We start from the raw sequence: 19,336 nt of genomic DNA, 5'->3' as shown, positions 1-19,336 counted from the left end.
TATATGTTTATATTTCAAAGGACACTATCAAGAAAGTGAAAGGCAACCCACATAATGGGGAAAACACAAGTCATATATCTGACAAGGGACTTGTATATAGAATGTATAAAGAACTTACTTACAACTCAATAATAAAAAGATATATAACCCAATTAAAAAATGGGCAAGGATTTGAACAGACATTTCTCCAAAGAAAATATGCAAATGGCCATCAAGCACATGAAAAGATGCTCAACGCCATTAGCCATCAGAAAAACGTAAAAACCACAATGAGGTACTTCTTTACACTCACTAGGATGGTAGAATCAAAAAGTCAGATAATAGCAATTGTTGACAAGGATATGGAGAAATCAGAACTCTTATACACAGCTAGTGGGAGTGTAAAAGGGGGTAGCCACTTTGAAAAATAGTCTAACAGTTCCTCAAAAGGTTAAACATAGAGCTACTATTTGACCAGCAATTCCACTCCTGGCTGTATACTCATAAGAAATGAAAATATGTGCCTACACAAAGACTTGCATGTAAATGTTCATAGCAGCATTATCCATAATAGCCAAAAAGTGAAAATAATCCAAATGTGGCTCTTTCCCACAAGGAGTTATCAGACCAGTAGGGAAGACAAGCATATATGAAACAATAAGCAATACCAGGTGGGCCAGAATCAGATGCTACTTTGAGAGTTAAGAGCTGCAGTCCTGAGAAGGCACATAGCCTGGGAAGGTGGGAAATCTTGCAGAGGAGATATTTTAAACTCCAAGTAAAAGAAATCACATCCTGTGACACTTGGTGATGGCACTACTTATTTTCTAGTACCACTCTCTGATTTTTCACATGGTTTAGTCAGGTCTGCCCAGCCAGATTGACTGTTTCATCTTTGTTTCCCTCCCAACTGCAAGCACAGAGCCTGAACCCCAACTGGGGGTGATTGGATTTTGGGATGAGGATGGAGCCAGACTCAGGATTTAGAGCTTCCTGTCTGAACTGACCTGTCTCTTCTAATCATGCCTGTGTCACTAAGGGCTTCCTTTTTGCATTTGTCAGCCTACCCTGTAGCCAGGGAGGGCAGAAGAGCATGCTGATGTTACTGTCTGGGGAAGTAACTGGAGAGCAGGAAGAGCAGGGAAGCTGGTCTTACTTCAAGGTCACCCAGAGGGCAAGCACCTGGCTGATCAGGGATTAACATAGTTGCTGCTGTCCTGCTAAGCCCACAGAGCTAGTTTGTTTATCTGTTTCTAAGATAGGTTTATAGTCATTTAAGGGAGAAAAAAATCAGTCTGAACCTATCTTTATTTTAGGACTAAAATAAGTGTGTGTTGGGGGGTGAAGAGAGGAGGGTACAAATTACATCTTTAAGAAGAAAAAAAAACACATGCAAAATAATAAAGTTACCAGAAAAGTGTCGTTGATCCTCAATATTCCTGAGCCCCTCTGACATCTACATTCTGAGATGGGGAAGATTAGCTTAAGGCAGCCTCAGTGTTCCTTTGGCAAGTTTGTTCTATTTAATATATCGTTTAATGTATTTGTTCATTTAGGCCATGACTCATTGCTTCTCTAAATTCTATTTTTAGCTATTGCTTCTCAGTTGGATTTTTCCACATATCAGATGTTCAGCTACGTATCTAAGGGGACAGTATCTGCCTTGGGGCTGAAAAACTGACCATAGTGTTTTATTATTTGTAAACTGTGGAAGGTTCTGGTAAAAATGATTTTCATCTCCCCTCAAACTTGTTAAGATTGAAGCAGCACCCTATAGGGAGTATGTGATGAAATGCAAAGTGTTTTAAATATGTTATAAGGTATAATTCTGAGACACCCAGAGGAGGATGTTGGCTACCTACCTGCACATTACTGTCTAATACTTGAACATCTGACTCCTGACCCCCTCCTTAGCAAGGAATCTGGTAGCAACATGAACAGGGGAGATCCATCAAATGTGCTGATATGGCAGAGGAGTGAGGTTGAGAGAAGCAGTGGCTCTGAAGGATGGAGAGTGGCCAGGAGAATGGATCTGGAGAAGGGCAATCAGGCCCTGAGAAGGCAGTGTAGGAACTTGAACCAAGACAGAAGGAATCTCAGAATAAACAGATTATGATGGAGACTAACCAAGATGGCGGACCACGTGGCTGCTAAGAAACGACCCTTTGTTAACCTTCATTTTTTTTTCTGAGTTTATTACTGATGTATGCATATATTTATAGGTAAAAGCACAGAAAAGTTTTGGAATGATACACACCCAACTGACAACAAATTCTGGAGAGGAAAAAATGAAATGGGGGTTGGGAGAAGTGGAATGATTGCCTTTTACTCTAAATACCTCTAAGTTGTTAGATTTCTTTTTAGTAACAAAAATGTATTCATATATTCCTTCTGTAACTAAAGAAAAAAATAAAAGACAACGGGGAGAGAGTATAAGACTATATACGTCCACTGTTAAAAAATAAAATTAGACTCATGGAACAAGGAGAAAAGAAAAACCATTGGTAATTCTTCCACTCAGATGTAACCTCACTAGGGGAGCATTTCTCGCCCAAGCCCAGAACGGTGCATTTGCAGTTCAGGCAGAAAGTCTCCACTAGTAGAGAAAAGCGATGCCGCACCAATAGGATTGGTGACAAGTGGCCAGAATCAAGCTAAGGTCTGAGCAGACAAAACCATTGGCCAAGTCAGGAAGAAGGTCACAGATCAGGGATTAGAGGGAACTGCACCAGCAAGAGGGACTTGGAGGCCTTGCTACTAGAGTCAGACATTCATCCTCAGTCCTGTTTTCATTATGTGCCTGTAAATGATGTCATCAGCAAGAGGTCAGGCGTTACAGTTGGATCTTGCCCAAACTGGAAGCTGTGATTACACACAGAGTTAACACTACCACACAGATAGCTTATCCAAGGTCTCTGGTAGATGTGGGGCGTGGAGGGAGCTTCTAAAAAGAGAGGTCAGTGGTCTTACAGATCTGTCACAGATAAGGGAAGAGAGGCTTACAGTTGACACCAGAGTGCCTTAGAGTCTGGCAGAGCCTAGAAGCAATAATGAGGATTCGATGGGCTTTGGAACACCCCTTCATTATATGGACTGTCCGTGCATTACAGGGAGTTGGGGCACCCTGGCCTTCTTTCACTAAAGATGCCGTGGTCGGGAGATGACTGAAAGCACCTACGCACATCCAAACGGCTCTGTGGCCTCAGTACACACCCTTGTTTAGGGAGCACCGGATCCAATGCCTGACTAAAGGCACAGCAGGAGGTTGTAATGTCCCCATTCTCCTGCGGCAGGGAAGTTGAACGTGGCTTCAAAATGACTGTGTCCAGGACTTCCCTGGTGGTGCAGTGGTTAAGAATCCGCCTGCCAATGCAGGGGACACCGGTTCGAGCCCTGGTCTGGGAAGATCCCACATGCCGCAGAGCAACTAAGCCCGTGTGCCACAACTACTGAGCCTGCACTCTAGAGCCCGTAAGCCACAACTACTGAGCCCATGTGCCACAACTACTGAAGCCCGCGCGCCTAGAGCCCGTGCTCCACAAGAGAAGCCACTGCAATGAGAGGCCCGCGCACCGCAATGAAGAGCAGCCCCCACTCATTGCAACTAGAGAAAGCCTGTGCGCAGCAATGAAGACCAAACACAGCCAAAAATAAATAAATAAAAATAAAAATAAAAAAAAAAAAAAAATGACTGTGTCCAGACCACAGAGAATGGGGTAGACTGGAGGGGTTCTAAGTAACAAGAGAAGTAGGAGAAAGGCATGAAAGCAAGAGGCACAGTTGGTAGAGGGGAAACACCCTCCACTCTATCCTCTGGGGAGAGAGCTAAATGCCTCCTACTCTGAGCAGAGGCGGGAGCCACAGGGAAGACCCTGCTTCATGCCACCAGTTATGAAACAAGACACGCATATGGGTCCTTTGGCCTTCAGGACTTTAGCTTTGGATCTCACGCATTTTTGGAGGAGGATGAAGACAGCCAGTTGTTGGATCTGCTGTGAACATTTAAAGAAATGTGCTCTTAATCTATCACAGCATTAAGCACCTCTTGAGATAGAGCCTGTCACATCAATAAGACATGAAACTCCTCTCTCTCAGCATATCTCCATATTTAACCATTTGGAGGGAAAGAAAACTTTCATGTTCATGTAGGATATAGATAGTAATCATCCAATAAACCTCGGTTCTATTTTTAGACACTCGTCTCTAGGCTTCTGGATACTGGACAACAATGCAGTGTTTACAAAGCTAAATCAAGAAATCAGTTTCTCATTTTAAGTGGAAAAATGCACTGTTTCTGGGTTTGCTCATATCCACTTTCACAAGTTAATTGCTTGGGAATACATACGCATGCCTTTTCCCCCTTAATCCTGTCCTACACAAAACTGCTCACAGAGCAGATCCTCAACTAAAAACACTGTTTGAAAAAATTTGTGAGACATAAAACAATAAAGCTTAACATGGCAGATTGCAAATGCAGGGCCTTGAAAAAACCAATAGCTACTCCAGCCCTTGGAGGCTTCCAGTCTAATTGGAAGGAAGCCCCACATTCTTCTGCTCCTGTGCAGAGAAACGGAGGCAAGTCAGCAAGACCGTTTGAGGAGATCGTATTTTCTCCATCCTTTGGGATCCCCATCAGCTCTGCATGTAGCCCTACAGCATCAGCTCAGAGAGCAAAGATAGTAGCAGCAGTAGCAGCACACATTTTATGAACGGTAACCCTGTGCTGGGCAGTACACTACATGCTTTATAGGCATTAGCTAATCTAATCATCACCACACTCGGTGAGGCGGGTACTATCCATTTTACAGATGAGGAAATTGAGACACCAGTAGAGAAGTGGTAGAACAACATATAGAGGTCTCCAAAATGCCCAACTTCCATCAGTTTCTGGCTGCAAGAGAACAAAGGCAAGAGAACTTTCTGTAGGATTCCAGGGTAAGAGGAGGGGCCAGAGATAAATGCAGGGACTGTGCCATGTTCTGATGCTGTGGGCCCCCAATGTGACCTCCAAGGCAGGATCAGTACTCTACCGAAGGCAGGTTGCATTGCAATTTTTGTTGTTGCTGTGATTGAGGGTCACATAAGCTGTCCCAAGTGGGGGCAGGAAAGGACTGGCCCCCTCCGCCTGTCCCCTCTTTCCTTTGCTTATTCAGCATCTTCTCCCTCATGTTGGGAGCAGCTGGGGTTAGTGAGGTGGAACCCAAGCAGATCAATACCACGTGCGCTGAAGGATGTTGTTAGCAGAGTACTAATGCTTATCACGGATACATCCGGGATGTCAACCGTGCCGTAGAGGTTAAGTAGACTTTGTCTAATGTCAGGAGGTTCATCCTACTGGAACATGGAACATTTTTCTGCCTCGCTCACCCATAGCTTTAAAGAAGGTAAACTATCTGCTGTTTAAATACTTGTAATAATGCTTTGTATGTGGTGTTTGCATAAATAATAAAAATCCCATCTATCAATGCATACATAAAACATATATGTAAAACACACACACTCACTCTTTTTTTTTTAATTAAAAAAAAATTTATTTATTTATGGCTGTGTTGGGTCTTCGTTTCTGTGCGAGGGCTTTCTCTAGTTGTGGCAAGCGGGGGCCACTCTTCATCGCGGTGCGCGGGCCTCTCACTATCGCGGCCTCTCTTGTTGCGGAGCACAGGCTCCAGACGTGCAGGTTCAGTAGTTGTGGCTCACGGGCCTAGTTGCTCCGCGGCATGTGGGATCTTCCCAGACCAGGGCTTGAACCCGTGTCCCCTGCATTGGCAGGCAGACCCTCAACCACTGTGCCACCAGGGAAGCCCCACACACTCACTCTTAAAAATTGCATGCAGTTTTCACTGTGCTGTAAGGTACTCAGATGCCAAATTTTTTTGCAAAATGAAAAATATGGTGGTAATGTACTTACATGTTTTGCAACACTTGTTTTTGTGTTTTTGTTTTTTTGGTCATCTTTTTTTTAAACGAAAGCATGGCACTATTGCAATGAATAATAACTTATGCAAACTTGAATTCCTTTCCAGATGTAGCTGCCACCTCCCCATGCAGGAGGGTCCTTCCTGGTGGCGAGCAGAGGTGCAGGTCTGTTCCACAAATGCCAGCTTCCCTCCAAACGGTGCCTCCCTTCTCTAAATTGTGTTGGGAGCCATGGTTCTCTGCTCAAGCTTCAAATGTTCTGTAGCCCTTTAAGAGCTGTGAAGGAAACAAGGAGACAAGCTCAGTAAAATGGAGGAAGGAAGTACTACATTTTTCCTTCTTGCTAGAATATTTCCAGGAATGATTCTCCTCCAAATTAGGGATGTTTCACCGAATTTGGCTAACTGAGGCCATTCATACAAAAATAATAGCTATATAATAGGCCATGGATTCTGTCTCTCCTAAAGGACATTGCATTTTCAAGAAAATTCCTGCACAAATACAAATGCACAGAGAGATATTTTGTCAGATTTCCGGCCACACAGATAAAACTGCCCCATGTGTCATTTTTCTTACCAACACTCCTAATAGAGAAGGAGGAATCTTAAGTTCCTGTTACTAAAGGCATCCCTGGGCCCTGAAACACAATGCCAGAAAAAAGAAAAGAAAAGAAAATCCTTTTAAGCCAACAAATAATGATGGATCCCCAGCCATTTGGAAAGATGGAACTAACTACCTGGCTCCCCAGTACTAGAGACCTTTTATCCAAAGTCCCCCATAAGCTGGAAAGCTGCCGTCAGGGGGATTGTACAGATATTGGCCCTTAAAAGGAGCCCACAGATCTGAATTCCTTGCTGAGCTATTCAACAAAAAGAGCTGTATAAAGCCAAAGTGCTGAAGCAGCCCTGTGCAAGGCAGGGACAAGTGGGTAGAACTCACGCCAGTGTGAAATATTTATTTATGCAGCTGTTATCTTCCTGGAGCATGGCTGACCAGAGGTAGACTAGGACCTGTTTATTTTGTTATATTGGCTTCTGCTGTATTAATTTAGAGTAGCTTGTAAAATAAACTACAGACCCTTTAGGCCCCTTTAAACCGGCTATGCATATAAATATTTAGGGGCAATAACGCAGACCATGCAGTAATATGCTCCCAACTACATGTGAAAGTGCTTGGTACACAATGAGAGACTAATAATAACATATAAGATATAATATATATACTAATATAAGATATAATATAGATATAATAAAATAAATAATGTATAATGTATATAACTTAAAAGATGTAATAAGAAAGAATAATAATAAGATATTATTTTCTACATTGCTGCTATTTACAAATGAAAGGGACTGTGACGTACGGGAGATTATTAGGCTCAACCTTGTGAGAGAGATCGGGGTTGGAAGGAATTCTGAAATAGGTACACTCGTCCTAGGCAAGAGAAAGGTAAAGAAAGCCCTCCACCTGGATGGTTCTGACTTCATCTGGGTTGTTTGAGGTAATTCAGACAGTCTAGGGAACTCACAAAGCAGGTTAACCCTGTTGGAGCTGAACAGCTTGTCTTTATAATCCAGGCAGCTCAGATCCCTGTAATGTTTACCCTGCACTGTGTTTCTGTGTTCTGCACTGTCTGCGGGACATCACCCGCAGCAGCTCCAGGACAGGTGGAGCGCTCAACACATGAAGCATTTGTGGAAGAGCTGCTGAACTTAAAATGACTACCAAGTTGTCTTGAGAACCTTTAAACGTCCAGACATATCCTTCTTCTTTCTGGTCTAGTGCCTGTGGGCACGAGGACAAGAAGCTCATCCTCTGCCGTGTCATTGCGTTCCATCTTCAGTTTTCTCAGGGGAAGAAACTTGCAGCCTAGACAACTGAGAGCAGCAGTCTCCTGCCTTAAAGTGCCCTTTAAGAAATTATTTAACTGGGGCTTCCCTGGTGGCGCAGTGGTTGGGAATCTGCCTGCTAATACAGGGAACCCGGGTTCGAGCCCTGGTCTGGGAGGATCCCACATGCCGCGGAGCAACTAGGCCCGTGAGCCACAACTACTGACCCTGCGCACCTGGAGCCTGTGCTCCGCAGCAAGAGAGGCCGCGACAGTGAGAGGCCCGTGCACCGTGATGAAGAGTGGCCCCCGCTCGCCGCAACTAGAGAAAGCCCTTGCACAGAAACGAAGACCCAACACAGCCAAAAATAAATAAATAAATTAATTAATTAATTTAAAAAAAAAAGAAATTATTTAACTGAAATCCACCCGTGTTCTCATTATACATGTTATGGGTCCCTAAATATTTTCCAGGAACAGCTCTCTCCGCCGTTGTTATGGAAGGGCTACAAAAGAGGATCCCTGCCTCAGACAAGTGAAGGCCACTGTGCCTCGAGGAAGGGAAGCAAGTCATCAAATCACACGGAAAGGTGATGTGTTGTTTGCGTTTATGTGTTTTCCTATAACCGTTTTTTTTTTTAAATCAAGATGATTTATTCGTATTGTTTTCATTGAATGTAATAGATTTTTTAGCCCATCTTCACCTCCACGTGACCTTGGGTTTTACGGTGTGATAACTGTGTTGATTACCATTGCGTTGGCTACAAATCAAGTCTGGAATAACCTGGATGACAGCGTGGCAGGGAGCTGCTGATAAACAGGGAAGCTCCGGTTATTAGATGGGGGGTGACGGGGACGCGCACAGGAGTTACGGCCGGCATGTGGGGACAGTCTTCCCAAGAGCCGGTGGGACGGGATGGGAGAAGCACAGCCATGCTCTCGCCGACTTTGCCACGTGGTTTCCAGGCCTGCACTAGGGAAAGCAAAATGTGATCCCGTCCCTGATCTACCTGGGCTGCTCCCAAGGCAAGGCTGCTTGAAACTTTGCACTGGCTTCTTCCCCAACCTCCCCACGTTAATAATAGCTCCCAATTTTTGAGCATTTTCTCCGTGCCATGCAGTATCTATGTGTTTTATAGGCATTGCTTCTCTCATACTCACAACTACCCTGTGATGTGGATTATTTTTATCTCCCTTTTACAAATGAGGAGTCTGAGGTGTAGAGATTAGATAATTTGCTCAAGAAGTGGCTGGGCTACAAATGGAGGTTTGATGTTCACGTGAAGCAGAATATTGGAGCTTTTCTTTCTTTTTCTTCTTTAACATTCTTTTCCTCCCCCAAGGCCCTTGCCTTGCTCTTCAACCCTCTCAGCTTCAACTTTTTAGAGCTGGTGCTTAAACTCTTACTGAAAGAAATGACAAACAACCAATTGCCTCGAACTTCAGTTTCTAGGTTTGTGTCAACATCTGGGGGTCAGATGTCTTCTTAGCAGCTGATGCTGGGGTGTTGGGAAGAGGGAGCAGGACTTTTTGTTTGTTGCCCAACAAAGGCATCGTGATGGAACTCCTGAGCAATGCTGAGATGCATTGAAAGAAAGGGACATTTAGAAGAGCCCGAGGTCTGAGGGGGCCTCTTGAAAGAACAACTACCGCTGAGGAGTTTTCAGACATCCGCCAGAGAACCCATTTTCTCCCAAAAGCATAGAACTTTGAGTACACATTTTAGCTGTGGCTTCTAAGGGCCTATTTTTATCACTGTCCGGTTATTGGTGAACAGAAATGTCTTTTATTTTCCATCGACACTGTCATCTTTTGCTATGTATTTTAGGCAGATAAGATTCTGTGAGAACAAAATGTCACCGCCACGTCCACTAAACAGAATAGGAGCAATTAGAAAGCTCTTCGATTTATTCTCAAGGAGACCATTTTCTTAACTAATACAGAGGGTTGCAGTCCTGTTTTGATTTTTTTGGTGGGACTTTTCAATATTAAAGATCTCAGATTTTTCAAAAAGAGTTTGTGGTTTGCATCTGCAGCGTAGAGATTTACATCTTGGAACTATTCTGCTTAGCATCAGGGCTACGTAAGCTGCTGCAATTGTGTGTCCTCCTGTCCTGTCTCCTCCAGAGGACAAAGATTTCTGTCCAGAAGGGTTGACCAGCCACATTCACAGGTTCAGGTCCTGTTAACTCCTCAGCCCCTACTGGAGGAAGTCACAGAGCAACTTCCTGAGGGCTGCTCTTCTCCCTGCCATCCCTGGGGCAGTGGGACACTGCCAATCATGACGGCAGTTCACAAAGATGATTTGGGATCTGGCTGGACTTCTCTTGCCAGTACCTTATAGTAGCTGCCTGAGAAGCCTGCAGTCACCCTCTTCCCCTCTCCAGGGAAAACTGAATGAATGATCCAGAAAACAAAGGTCCTCTTTTCAAGGATCAAGACACCACACACCCTAATTTCTCTTCCTGATAATTTTGCTATCAGAGAGAAACCTCTCAAAGATCGTATTTGTAAGGGGAAATCAAGATGGAACACTGCCCCATGGTCTGTTTTTCTAAGTGAAGGCACAGAAAACATGGAGAAGCATCTGACTTTGAAGCCCAGAAACCAGATATGGATTATAGCGTAAGAAATGTAGGTGTTCTGTAGGTGATGATTAATTAATTTAACTTTCAAATAGGTAATATAGTCACATGGGTCAAAACTCCAAAATGTATACAGCAAAAAGTTCCCCACTTCTCTGTGCCTTAGCCATTGGGTTTTCTCCTCTCTTGTGTATCTTTCCAGAGATATTCTCTGCATAGACGGACATCCCTCGGTATCCATGGGGGACTGGTTCCAGGATCCCCAAGGATACCAAAATTCATGGGTGTTCAAGGACCTTATACAAAATGGCATAGTATTTGCATATAACCTACGCACATCCTCCTGTGTACTTTAAATCACCTTTAGATTGCTTATAACACCTAATACAATGTAAATGCTTTGTAAATAGTTGCCCGTGCACGGCAAATTCAAGTTTTGCTTTTTGCAAATTTCTGGAATTTTTTTTCAAGTGTTTTCAATCTGCTGTTAGTTGACTCTACAGATGTGGAACCCACAGATACAGAGGGCCAACTGTACAAGCAAGACACGTATATATCTAGCTACTTTTCCCCCAAATAATAATAACCTGTTGTATTCAACACCTTGGTATTTTTCTTTTTTCATTTTACAATGTATTTTAAAGATCTTTCAATATCAATACATAAAGAGCCTTCTCTTTTTCATGGTCACACAGTATTCCACGAAGTGAATGTACTATTTTTTTTTTGTACTGTCCGCTAATGTTGACCAATAATTTCCTGTGTTTTGGCCATTAAAATCTGGACTAGTCACTGAGAGCATTGAAAATCTGCCTACTTAGAGGTATTTAAAAATAAGTTCGGGACTTCCCTGGTGGTCCAGTGGTTAAGAGTCCTCCTTCCAATGCAGGGGACGTGGGTTCAAGCCCTGCTCAGGGAACGAAGATCCCACATGCCACGGGGCAACTAAGCCTGCGTGCCACGACTACTGAGCCCGCGCACTCTGGAGCCCATACACCACAACTAGAGACCCTGCACACTGCAACTACTGAGACTGCGCGCTCTGGAGACCATGCGCCACAACCAGAGAGATGCCTGCGCGCCGCAACGAAGAGCCCGTGTGCTGCAGTGAAAGATCCCTCATGATGCAGCAAAGATCCCGCGTGCCGCAACTAAGACCCAACCCAGCCAAATAAATAATAAATAAATAAATTTTTTGAAAATGAGATAAGTTCTTATCACACAGCAATTTGAATTATGCCCGTGAGACAGTTCCTTTTGAATAGTGTCAGCTGAGGATTCCTGAGAACTTGGACTCCCGAATCCTCCGCAGCACGCCATAAGGCACTGGGTGGTTGCTAAGAAGGGTTCACCCACTTTTACAGCATTTTAAAAAATGAAAGTGAAACTTTAATAAATAATTTTGATAAAAACTTAACATCCATGTGTGCTTGAATGAGGGTTATTCTAACATTTGCTTTTAAACCATTATAATTACAGTATTAAAATAGAAATTATTTGACATCTGCTCTGTTCTGCCATTGCACTTAACTGGGGTAACACTCCCTTTGCCTTATGGTATGCATTGCAAATACAGCAGAAAGGGATTAATTGCCTTCTAATTTGGAGCTTTAAAGATTCAAACTGAAGCTATAGTGATTAACTTTAAACAACATTTGAACTATATTTAATTATAGCTTTCAAATCCATTTTCCCCACTTTTGGAGCTATGTTATTTATGTCACTGACATAATAACATCTATTTTTAAAAAAATTTATTTATTTTATTTATTTATTTTTGGCTGTGTTGGGTCTTCATTGCTGCGCACGGACTTTCTCTAGCTGTGGCGATTGGGGGCTACTCTTCATTGAGATGTGTGGGCTTCTCATTGCAGTGGCTTCTCTTGTTGCAGAGCATGGACTCTAGGTGCACAGGCTTCAGTAGTTGTGGCACGTGGGCTCAGTAGTTGTGGCTTACGGGCTCTAGAGCGCAGGCTCTGTAGTTGTGGTGCACGGGCTTAGTTGCTCCACGGCATGTGGGATCTTCCCGGACCAGGGCTCGAACCCGTGTCCTCTTCATTGGCAGGCAGATTCTTAACCACTGCGCCACCAGGGAAGCCCCATAGCATCTATTTTTGATAGATCTCAGGACCATGCTTCAGCAGCCATACTGGGAGAACAAAGGCCCTCAGAACATGTGCTGGAGGGGAAAAAAGACAATGTGACTGCAGGAACTGACAGCAGATGGGAGAACCTATCTTCCTGAAATCCAGTTTGGAGATCTTGACTTGAAATAAATTACCAGGATGAGCTGTTGAGTTATAACTGAGAACAGGGTGAGTGGTGCTCCTCCCAGGACTCACTCTTAGGAGCCTGTGAATTAACTGAATTGTGCACGGGCCATTCAGAGACTCAGCCAAGAGGCCTTGTTGCCATGACTCCTTTATGGATGAGAGCTGAGGCCAGGCACCCAACTTCCTCTCATTGTAGTTCCCGTGCCAGGCACACACTTGGTGCTCAATGTGTGCTTACTGAACTGAGCTGTTACCAGTGGCCTCACTCTGGGCATGAGACAGTGAAGGAGTTTATGGATGTTTACCACATATTGTCAAGTGTGGAACAAAACCAACCAACCAACCAACCAACCAACCAACCAACCAAATAGGGCATGAAGAGGGGGATTTACTGAAAAGCTAATGGAGCTTAAACTTCAGGACCCCTGATGTGTACAGCCCCTTCCAAGGCCCTGTACATATATTTGTATTCATCATTTTGATATGTTTTCTTAAGAGAGGACCCCAAATTTCATAAGCTTCAGATCCACAAAGTCTATATCCTCTCTGGTACAAAATAGCATATAAACACGATTCCATTTTCAAAATGAAAAATGCTAATTTTCATTCTTAATGGAAAATTCTGTTCAAAAACAGAATAACAAATCTATATGCAACATACACACAAACATACCCACAGGAAGGGTATATATCAAAAATGTTCAAACCGGTTTTCTCTGAAAGTGACTATTTATTAATTTGCTATTTTCTATTTTACTGGAATGATCAAGTGAATTAGTGCCATGTTAAAACTTACGTTTTTTTCCCATGTAAAGAAGTATGCCTTTGAACTCACTAACCTTTTCCCAAACTTTTACTTCCAGTCAATCAATATCATATTTCTCTTCATCCAGCACTAGGAATGAAGTTGTCTTTTTAGCTTCCTCGTAATCATAACTCTAACTTGGGGAAGTGAAATGAAAATATATGAGCTAAACTGGCTCCCTCTGGGTTAAAATCTTCATATTCACGGAAGGATGCACGTCGCTATTTGGCAGGTTTTTTCAGGAAGTTGATAAAAGAGTCAAGAGCTTCTATTTCCCACCCACCTTGGTTCTGTCTCTAAGCCCCTCACCCACACGGTCATACTCTGCTTCAACACCAAGCGTCTTCAGCCCTGCTAACTCACGTCTCTCACCATCACATGGTAACGAACTTGAAATCGGAAACTCTGGGGTTATGGAGGGGACAGCTGGCCTTCAGGTCTTTGTCCACAAAACCCAGGACAGCAAAGGCTGCGTCCCCTGAGTTCAAGTCTCCGTTAAGATGTCTGAGAATTAGAATCTTAGAATTACCTTCATCAACAAGAACTGTTGACAAGTCGTGTCGAGCACTGTTCTTTCTCTGTCTCCCATACCCTCACTCTCAGAGCCCAACCTGTCGAGTTTTTCACCTGTCCCTACATCCTGGGCCAGCAAACAGGAGTGGGCAGGAGGCAGTAACATTAACGTTGTCCTGAGGTTACTACTCCTGTCCTGCTGTATTCTCTGTGACCCTTAAAGAAGACCACAGGGGAAAAGACCACACTGTGAGTACGTGTTTGTGGTCTTGGTGGGTTTGACTAGGAGAGAAAGAGGCAGAGTTGAGGGTTAGGAGCTGACTTGGGGACCATGGCATATGTCTGTAGAATTTCACTAATTTATTAACTTGCTCACTCATTCAGTTTTTCAAGCATTCAACAAACATATATTATGTTCTTACTATGTGCCAGGAACTGTTTTATATGCTGTGGATACAGACAAATGGGGATGAAACAGATAAGAACATTGCATTTAGGGATTCACAATAAGGTGAGGTCATTTCCTGGTCATTTTTAGTATAGTTGTAACTTTTATAAAAATAGGCAGACACAGAAACATACACCCAAAAATACAGACTATCAACCTTCTACCTTTCTAATAAAATTCATTTATAATTAAGTCTATGCCTCAAAAACATTAGCATGGCTGGAAACCCCAGTCTCAATTTAGTATTCCATAGTGGTACCAGCCCCCAATGGAAGATGAGAGAAGGAATAGCACTAGTCCAGGAAATGGGGGTTCTTCTGGAAAAGAAAACACTTAGAACAGTGATAGGCACATAGTAAGCACCATGTAAGCATCAGCTATCATCATCATCGTCATCTTCATCATCATTTTAGGCAAAAGAGACAGCAAATGCACAGGTTTGGAGGGAAGAGAGACAGCATGGCATGTCAAGGAGTTTAAAGGAACTTGTGATCAGCATAGGTGTGGTGAGATATTGGGCTGGAGAGACAGGTAGGGGACAGGCCATGGCCCTAGGGAGCCACTGTCCTTCACGTCCCCCTCCCCTATGTTAAGCTCTTCTTACCATTCCCCTACACTTCTGCTGAAGTGAAATATGACTTGGCATCTCTGCATCCCGTTTATCTATTTTACCGTATCCTGGTCATAGCTGTCATAGTTTCCCATCATTCCTAAAACAAGGCTCCCCTTGGCTCACTCTCCTACTTAAAAACCTTCAGTGGCTGCCCGTTGTCCATGGAATTCAACCAACTGTCTCAATGTGGCATGCAAGCATTTCTGGGCTAGGGCTGCAGCTAAGTGGTCCAGGGTTCTCTTTTCCCATCCCCAGTGTGACCTCTATATTCAGCCACATGCGGCCTCTTGCTTCCAAATGCCCCCCTGCCATCAATATCCTCCCTTCTCAATCTTTTTTTGTTGTTGTTGTTCTTATTTGTGGCTGTGTTGGGTCTTCGTTGTTGCGCACGGGCTTTCTCTAGTTGCAGCGAGCGGGGGCTGCTCTTGGTTGCGGTGCGTGGGCTTCTCATTGTCGTGACTTCTCTTGTTGCAGAGCCTGGGCTCTAGGCATGCGGGCTTCAGTAGTTGTGGTGCACGGGCTCAGTAGTTGTGGCTCATGGGCTCTTGAGCGCAGGCTCAGTAGTTGTGGTCCATGGGCTTACTTGCTCTGTGGCATGTGGGATCTTCCCAGACCAGGGCTCAAACCCGTGTCCCCTGCATTGGCAGGTGGATTCTTAACCACTGTGCCATCAAGGAAGCCCCCTTCTCAATCTTTTGAAATCTCTGCCCCTTTCAAAGCTCTTCTGAAGGCTGCCTCATCTGTGAAGTCTTTTCTCAGCCTCCCAGTGGGTTGTGTCTCCTTCCATCTCTGAAGCCCCACTTTGTGTTTCCTCTGAGGTCCTTTTATGACGCTCTGCACCAGTCTGTTTCCCAGCACAAGGTCATAAGCTCTCTGAAGTCCTTCCTTGTCTGGAGAATCTTTTGGGATGAGCGCTCTGTAGAATACATTTTAGCGAACACAATGGGAAGGTCCGGAACCAGATCCCAGGGTGGGCTCTTCCACATCCCCACTGCTCAGGTCTGCTTTGCTTTCTGATGGAGGGAGACTAGGGGTCCTCTAGAGAGTGAGGCAGAAAATTCGTGGCCAAAGCAGGATGGAGGCTATAGCCACACTGCAGCCCACCAGGTTCACAGGGTTGTCAGAAGACTGAATAATGCAAAATATTCAAGTATAGGATTCTTTTTAATAGAAGAAGCAGTCTTTAAAATTGCCTCACATTCATTCAACAAACACTTGAGAGCTTCTTATGGGCCACACTATACACCAATCTCCATGGATATAAATTGAATCAGCCAGGTACTGTTCCCAGATGCCCCAGCCTCCTGAAGCTTATACACTGACCGGGCAGACAGGCTTTTAAATGGCTTTTTAGGTTATTTTCAGGAGCATAGAGAAATTAGCAATAAGTAAGGGAATAAATAGGCTCAAGCCAAAAACATGTTCTAAAAAAATCGAGTTCTATTTAAAATGCAAATAAACCCTTGAGGCAAAAGATACTTTTTGCTTTTCTTTGGGGTACAAACTGTCCCTGAAAAATAGAAAATCCTTTGGACTGAATTCATGTACTATTTAGTAGCATGCGAAGAAAGTAAAAACAAACATTGAAGGTCAAAAATGGGGATATAGAAAAATGGAGCACAGTTAAGTAAGGGTTATTTCAGGGAGAAAATCAGCAATGACCACGTGTGCTGGGTTTAATGAAGGATCCAAACATAGAACCCATAAACAACCTAAGGTAGCTTGAAATTTATCAAACAGGTCAGGCTCTGTGACCAACACAGAAGCCTGGAAATGTATACTTTGCTTACTCCTTCTGCAGCTGGCTGGGATACACAGTCTAGAAATAAATTCCAAGTTTGGGCTAAGTGATGGAGAAACTCTAAAGCTACACTCATACTTCCATGATGACTCCATCATCAAGCTGTAGTGGGGACCCAGTCACATCAGGCACTGTACCCAGTCCAGTGAAAAAGAGGTGAAGAGAAATAAGCCCTACTGCCTAAGGCTTGCAGACGGTGCTGAGGTGATAAGAGAAGAGATGCTCTCAGCGCTTCCTGTAACTATAGCTGACACCTATTGAGTACCTAATATGTGCTTGATACTGTGCTAAGCACTTGTTTTTTTTTTTTGTTTTGTTTTTGTTTTTTAAGAGAAGTAAGCCTTTATTTCCTTGTTTCACAAGTAAAGCTGGCTGAGTTGGCTGCTTTTTGGTGATGAGTCAAAGAGACCAAATCCCATGTCCTCGTCCGACTCCTCCGACTCTTCCTTTGCTTCAACCTTGGCTGGGGCTGCGGCGGCAGCAGCAGGAGCAACAGTGGTGGCAGCAGCCACAAATGCAGATGGATCAGCCTAGAAGGCCTTGACCTTTTCAGAAAGTGGGAAGGTGTAATCAGTCTCCACAGACAAAGCCAGGACCCGCTTGTACCCCCTGATGATAGAATGGGGTACAGATGCAACAGTTGGGTAACCAATCTGCAGACATATGCTGGCAACATTGTGGACACCCTCCAGAAAGCGAGAATGCAGAGTTTCCTCTGTGATGTCAAGCACTTCAGGGTTGTAGATGCTGCCATTGTCAAACACCTGCTGGATGACCAGCCCAAAGGAGAAGGGGGAGATGTTCAGCATGTTCAGCACGTGGCTTCACTGGCTCCCACTTTGTCTCCAGTCTTAATCAGCTGCACATCACTCAGGATTTCAATGGTGCCCCTGGAGATTTTAGTGGTGATGCCTAAAGCCTGGAAGAAGGAGGTCTTCTCAGGCCCCAGACCAGTGTCCTGGGCAGGCACAGTGACTTCGCATGGGGCTATGGCACCAGCACGGGCGGCAGCTGGCACCTTATTGGCCAGCAGCATGTCCCCGATCTCAGTGAGGTCCTCCTTGGTGAACACAAAGCCCACGTTCCCCCGGATGTGAGGCAACAGTTTCTCCAAAGCTGGGTTGTTTTCCAGATGCCCTCGGATGGCCTTGCGCATCATTGTATTCTTGCCCATCAGTACCACGGCCTTCCCTCGGAGAGACATGCGGATCTGCTGCATCTGCTTGGAGCCCACATTGTCTGCTCCCACAATGAAGCATTTTGGATAATCATCCAGAAGTTGGATGATCTTAAGGAAGTAATTGGACTCCCAGGTCACCCTGTCTTCCCTGGGCATCACTGCGGTGCGTCAGGGATTGCCACGCTGGGTTTAAAGACGATGTCACTCACTCCAGGACGCCTGGCGAGAGGAGGGCCACTTGGTTGTTTTTTAATGTCATTCAATGCTCATTTGAAATAAGTACTGTCATCACCCCATTTTAGAGATAAGAAAATTAAGGCACAGAGAGGTTAAGCAACTTGCCCATGGCCGTTTCTGCTGTTGGGTCCAAGAACCAGAATGAACTCAGAGCCTCTGTTTGTAACCTCTGACCTGCTCCCTTTCAAAGACTACATTTTCCACCGGGGCATAAAAGAGACACTTCTTGCAACATTTACCCTGCTGTTCACTCTACCAATGTGAACTTTTCTGTGATTAGGTTTTCAGTGTATTTGAAAGACAATGTAAAATAAAGTGAATCATTTCTCTCTGTCAAAGTGGAGCTAGAGCTGGGTAAGCATAGGGTCAGGGTAAGTTGTATCAGAAGCCAAAGGAAATAAGGATAAAAACATGGGCAGAGGCAGAATCCCTCAGAAAAGGGGTGATCAGGAACTGACAGTGCAGCCATGTTTGATTGGCATGGCCAGTTGGCTTAATTCCCAGTGCATTGGGGCCCAAGGGAGATTCAGAGGGGAGGGTGACACGGGCTCACTTCAGAATCACGGACTCACAGGGAACTGTTGAGAAAAGAGGTCGTTTCAGAAAGGGCTCAAGGTTGGGAAGAAAGAGATGCAAAGTAACGTCAGGGACTCCTCCTGGATACAAAGGCTGAAGAAGGTGAAAGGGGTGGCATGACCAGTGCCCAGGAGAAGTACGTCAGCCGGGACGGAGGCAGGCGGCCAGCCTTCCTGGGGCAGCTGCACCTGACAGCCTTTCTACGGACTGGCACTTCTGCCAATCCCATCTCCTGATTCAGGGAGAGTGGGGACCCTACAGATAACTAGTGTCACCAGGAGGAGCTGGGATTTAAGTAAAAGGGCAGAAAATTCTCTCTTCTAGTCAAGACTCCGAATTGCCGGCAGTAGCCAGATCGCCCCCGAAGCACAAGCTTGGAGTCACAGAGTGTTTCACGGAGAGTAGAGGGAGGCGAGGCAGAAGGAGATGACCAACAACAGGGAACTGAAACCCCCATTCTGGGAAAAAAAGATTCTAGTTTACTCAGTGTCTATAGAAAAACCTTGTCCTTGGAAAGCTCTGAGAGTGCAGAGGGGGGCCCAGAGGGAGACGGGGACACAAAAGGTGGTTCCTCCAGCTTCC

The 19,336-nt window shown here is 44.5% G+C and overlaps 1 long non-coding RNA gene and 1 pseudogene across 2 annotated transcripts in view; one reads left to right on the top strand and one right to left on the bottom strand.

Moving 5' to 3' along the window:
* LOC309658619 overlaps positions 1-19,336 on the top strand; it is a 473,127-nt gene that overhangs the window by 168,804 nt on the left and 284,987 nt on the right. The gene's annotated exons all lie outside the window — the stretch shown is intronic.
* Positions 17,088-18,118, bottom strand: LOC309658575 (large ribosomal subunit protein uL10 pseudogene; annotated as a pseudogene). The gene has a single exon. The product of its transcript is annotated as a large ribosomal subunit protein uL10 pseudogene (transcript).

This window comes from Balaenoptera physalus (assembly GCF_965194825.1).
Source record: "Balaenoptera physalus genome assembly, chromosome: 3".
In the NCBI taxonomy this organism is placed as follows: domain Eukaryota; kingdom Metazoa; phylum Chordata; class Mammalia; order Artiodactyla; family Balaenopteridae; genus Balaenoptera; species Balaenoptera physalus.
The sequence above is the reverse complement of the archived record's forward strand: the minus strand, read 5'-3'. Positions and strand labels throughout refer to the sequence as shown.